A 5,683-nucleotide genomic window follows, 5' to 3' on the forward strand; every position below is an offset into this window, starting at 1 on the left:
ATTTTGTCAACATCAATAAAATGCCATATAATCATATGTAACTCATTAAATATCGAAATTAGAAGAAGAAATTTACAAAAATTAATATTTACTGTTTTAGTCATTGGAGTTTGTCAAGAATTCCGGTGATCCTGCAGAAGGTGGATCAGTCTCCTGGTAAGTAGAATAAAAATTAGCTTCACTGAAAAGTGAAATTTTAAGTAAATGTTTTGCATAAAAATCCGCAGTCTACGAATCAGTTAAATAGTAAAGAAAGTCGATCGCTCTATCAGTTCGGTGTAGAAGCATTCTTGTGATTCTTTCGTGTTGCGAATGCTTCTCAGGCACGCTGTTCGCGCACGCGTTGCGTAATCGCGAGAAGTTAACGGGGAAGTTATCTTGGTTCCCAAGTTGGTAGAGCAAAAAAAAAAAGCTTCGAAACGTCAATAGTGAAGCCCGTCGGCTTATTTCCGCGCTGGCTATCCGTCTGTTAATCGAAACTCTCCGGGAGAGGAAAAAACACGCACGGGGAACCGGCGATTGAAACGCGTTAGTTAACAGGCGATAGAACGCCGTAAAAGTGGGACACGATAGCTGCCGTTTCAAGAGCAGAACTTCTATATGTGTATGAAGATCGGTCGCGGTCAACCTGGTAGAGAGCTTCCCGCGAAAGTTGGGACAAACGCAACGGAATGAAGGACGTATAGTTCTCTCTTTTGTTGAGGGAAAAAATCGCAGCAAGAACGGAGTAGACAATTTTTAATAGGAGCGAGTTTCAATCAAAGTTGAATTGACAAACATTTTTATTTTTGCTATAACTCAAAACGATTCCCGGCCCAATTTTCATGTACTCTTATGGTAATCAGCAATATGAATTTTTTAGAGAATGACAAAATCGTTTTTTAAAGTATTTGTTTTAAATGACAATATTGAAAGGTGGATGTCGATAATAAAAATTTAATTTCTGTGTCTGTGTGCATGCCGAGTAGCTAGGGAATTGTTTTCCGTAGCTATGCACGACGTTTATCGAAAACCTTTCGCGTTCCTTGAACGCAGCGAATCGCGTGCTCTCGCGTCCACCGGTTCATTTTATCATCGGCGATATTTCTAACCGTGTACAACAAGATAACGCGGCTATCCAACATGATATCGTCGCATACTTACATTCTCGAGCATTTAAATTTAATGGTGCGCACGTACTCGTTACGAGGTCGCCGAAATTCGAAAAAACAGACGCGTGTAAACGACGGTTTGCATCGGATCACGGATGCCTGGGGAAAAGAAAAGATTACAGTGATTACAACAACGTCACGTAGCCTGTAATATCGTTTTGCATTCGTCTCTCGTGCGTTTTCTATCTCGCTGCGCGTCGTCGACTCGTGTGCGCGCAATAAGCGCATTCTTTTCCACGGGTCTCGCGTGCTCAGCAGCAGCAGCAGCTCTCCTCGTGAGATAAGCGAGAGATGAAAATACCCGCGCGAAAATTGCACGACTCTCGCGTTGTAATATCGTCTGACCCCGTGTTGTACGATTTGCGATCGCCATCGCGGGGTGTGGCCGCGATTGAGAAACGTTACTTTAGAATAAAGAACGGCGTGAATTCTTGCTGTCCCGGATCATGGAGACTGGGTCGTTGCGTTATTCATGGTGTAAAAATTTGTCACAGAAAACTGTAATTTGTATAGGAAAATTATTTTTTCGTGTATTATTTGATATCTTGATCGGATTCAATTCCTCAAAGTTAGATGCAGGATTTGGGGTATTGCTTAATAAACTGCAACTCGAGACCGACGTTGCGCAGAAAACAAAACTCTATTTCTAATCGATACAACCGAACTGCTCGAGATAGAGCTTAACTATAACCCTTGAACTGTGGTTTATTTTCGGGCAGCACTGCTCAGGCAAACAAGTTAATTGCCTCAGTCGTAAGAGGAGGGATTGATATAGAAAGGTTTTGTTGCTCATATAACTTTTTATTACTGAAATTAATATTTCATTCATAAATAGATGACTATTTATTGTCGTCTGAGACAAACCACTTGAATATTTTCTACAGTTTTTGAGATAGGAAGAAATGTTTCAGACGAAAGTTGTTTGGTTTCGAGGGACACATTACGTGGTGTACATAACTTTTCTGCAGGTGGAGGTTCTCAGGAGATTTGGGGGTAAACTTTGTTTTTTAAATGGAATATTTTTTATACATCAAACGATGCAACGTTTATAAAGAAAGATAGTAACCTATGTATGTCGAAAAGCTAGCAGTTTAGGAGATATTTGAATTTGAGTAGTTGTAAAATTCGTACGTACAAATGTAGAAATTATTCAGATAAGTTGCCTTAGGCGACTCACCCTGTATAAATATTAGAACATAATTAGTGTCGAGAAATTCTTTATAGCAAATATAAGGTAGAATAAGATTGTAGTATGAAAAGGAATCAATGAAAATATATTGTACAAAAGAAATTCATATTTAAATTTCATCTTTTATACTGACATTACAAATGGTTTATTTTAAACAAAGGACCGCAGTCTATCTTCACGATTATGGAATAAATCAGCTTGAGTACATGGAAAATATTTGAGTGTATGAGAGTAAAATGTATGAACCAAATCAATACTGTTTGATTATTTCATTTTAAATAGAATTAATTAAAATTATTTTGCGTAATTGTCTGGCATCGTGGAATTTATGGACCGAGGGATTAAATCAATATTCCACATGATTCTTTTATTGTATTATATTAGCAGCACGAGATTGTTTCGATTCCGGAATTAGCTCCGTGATTCGTTTAATCGGGACAATGAAACGTAATTAACGGACGCGTCGCATGGAAATCAATTAACGCCGATAAATATCAGTAACCGTAGAGTAACGAAGCGGTATTGTCTCGCGTCACGTGTTACTATCTCGCGTAAACGGTATTGATTGAACTGGCGGTGAAAAAGGAGCGGCGAGTTCAAGATAAATCAGACGAAACTCCCAGTTCTATTACGATTCCCGAATGAATGCTCAACACGCGTGTGCATCCTCCTTTCACGGCAATCTGTTGCCGCGGTTCAGACAGATTCGTCACGTGAACCGGATTCACCGGCGGAAAACGAACGGAGATTCGATTAACGGCGATATCTCTTCGAGCTCCGCGGCATGACCGAGTTGATGAATGGAAACGATAGCCAACGGAGACAGCCAACAGTAAACTATATATCTTGCCCTCCCCAACGATAACGTATCGCTGCACGTTTTTATAGATGATTCCACATTTCCGCGTATGCCGATTTAACTGCTGCGAAACCATTGATAAATTTCACGACCGCTGGTTCAGCCATGTGCAGGTAATTGGTCGACGTAGATTGCAAGAATACACGTCAGGAGCAACGTGGGTGGGCTAACGGGTAATCTGACACCAAGGGCTCGTTACGTGACCAGCCCTTCCTTCGGTGGTGGTACATCGTGTTACACGCCGGGATTTCGAGTGAATCTGGTAGGCGTGCTCGGTGCCTGTTAAGAATCCTAGGGGGTTTAAGGGAGAAAACGTGTAGGGAACGCGTATCCCATTTCCTCGTTATTAAGCTAGTTATTGCCCTACTATGTTAGTCAAAATAAGATTTAAAAATAAACAGCTACAAAGACTTGGTCTATACTCAAAGCTTATAAAACAATAAATTAAAAATATTACTTCTAATTTTTATTTCGAGCGTCCTGCATATTTACTGCAGAATATTCAATGCACTCGCGTCATTTATAGATGCATAAAAACCCACGGTCTAGCAATTAAATAATTATCTGAATCGTCCATTTCGTATCTTCTAATGAGCAACGTGGGTAGTAATCGCGTTAAAGGTAATTCAGTTATCCCCCGTTGTACTGTACATTTACGTATGAACGTGTCGCGAATTAAGCCCGGTTCTTTCGCGACTCGTTGCACGGGACCCGAAAGATCTGAAGTGTTTTCCCAGTGTTGCGTCAAGCTTTCGACCGTAATCACTGGCTCGAGAGAACCTTTTGTCTCTTCGGACCGGTCCACTCTTCGCACAAGTGCATCCCTAACTCTTTCGCGACCCTTTGTCGCCGAATTCCCATTCTCCTCTAATCCGCTTCGAAAGTCTTGATCGGAGTTCTCCACTTATCAACGTATTTAGGCAACACATGGCTTCCCCATTCTAATAATGCATTACAAACTTCGAACAACATCAAGCCTCTTATTAAACACGACGTATATTTCGCAATAATTTTCGTAATACTTTGAAATTTATTTCATTCTTTAAAAGAGACGCAAGTTAAATCAACGCGGCGAGATTTACTGCTCTTTTCCGCAGCCGTGAAAGTTTCCACTCTTCTTTCAGCGGTACGAACGATTCACTTATATCGTATGCGTGCCGCTTTCAGCTGGTAATTCCATTTCGGGTCTGGCTGGCGATCAACTGCAAACGCGTTCATCCATAGTTTCGGCCCGCTGGGCGAGCCTTTATCGAGCCAGGCGGGCGCGTTATTTTTGGCGGTTGATGTAAACTGGCTGCGCGGATGACGATCGATGATCACATCGTTTTTTCTGCACAACCATCGCTGTGTTACATGCATAAACCGAGTAGTGAGGTCATCGTGTAAACCGGAAGAGAAATAAGCGGACGTTCGACGAATAGAAATTGATGAAAAATAATTCGTGGAAAAACCGATGACTCGTATACGTGACATTGAGACATTTCGAGCCTGCCGCTTTTCCAGACGGGGGGTCTCTCTGTCAGCGTGCAGTTGACTTAGGCTTAGATTATGCTTGTACCAAGCGTTGTGAATACTTAAGCGTTTCTTTGTTATGATCGAGTGCTTATTTTGATAGGAAACGTGTGCACGAGCGAGTATCACATTGTATCGCTGCCGTGGAGTAGATAACAACTCGCCAGCGTGGGAACAGTTTGTTTATCGAGTAACTCGATCACTTCCGACAAAGTAACTGAATTCTTGATCGTTGTCAAGCGACGAGTACGAGCCTACTGAAAAATAATTAAATGTTCTAATAGCAAATATCGAGACTTTCGATCGCCGACCACTCGAGTGTATATTTTCGAAGTAATCGTGGCTAGTCGGCTAGAATCCGAGCCGCGATAGAGCAATCTGAACACTTTGCATGCGGAGTATTCGAGCAGTGGCGTTTGCATCTCGAGTGCAACGCGTCTCGTTCGCCTCCGTGACGCAACGTTGCATTCCAGGCAGTGGTTTGAATCGATAAGAGGCGCACCGGTAGGCGAGCCATTTTTGGTCCTCTCCTTCGGCCGATCGTAAATAATCTTTTTGATTCTACTAATCTCCGAATGAATAAGAAAATAGAAAATAATTTAAGCAAAGGAAGCTATCTGTTTGTTCACTTAACATAGTAGTGTGGGATTTTTCAGAATTTTCCTTGGCTATTTCAAACTCAGAATACGCCACACTGTCAAAATAAAGCATAACAAATTGGAGATTCCATTTAAAAAAAACAACTAAGGTGATCGCTGTGTCTTCTCTACGCCTCCACTTGCAAAAATATCATTTATACGATATTTTGCATAAATTCTTAAACCCTACAACTTCTGTGAATAACATTTTCTCGTATTGATTGAAATAATTAAGATATTTAAGAGGACATTAAATATGTGAATTATGTAATATTTAAATACTGTTTTGTCATTGTTTATATTTAAGGGCTCATACAGACTTAACACTAGAACT

At 40.8% G+C, this 5,683-nt stretch overlaps 1 protein-coding gene across 3 annotated transcripts in view; it reads left to right on the plus strand.

Moving 5' to 3' along the window:
* LOC108632004 (dystroglycan) overlaps positions 1 to 5,683 on the plus strand; it is a 101,160-nt gene that overhangs the window by 56,435 nt on the left and 39,042 nt on the right. For all 3 annotated transcript variants that reach the window (XM_026819339.1, XM_018036293.2, XM_026819342.1), the window contains exon 2: positions 101 to 156. The gene's annotated coding sequence lies outside the window, so the exon portion shown is untranslated. The remainder of the gene's footprint in view (positions 1 to 100; positions 157 to 5,683) is intronic.

The sequence above is a fragment of the Ceratina calcarata genome, unplaced genomic scaffold (assembly GCF_001652005.2).
Source record: "Ceratina calcarata isolate Rehan_Ccalc_2016 unplaced genomic scaffold, ASM165200v1 scaffold15.2, whole genome shotgun sequence".
NCBI lineage: Eukaryota > Metazoa > Arthropoda > Insecta > Hymenoptera > Apidae > Ceratina > Ceratina calcarata.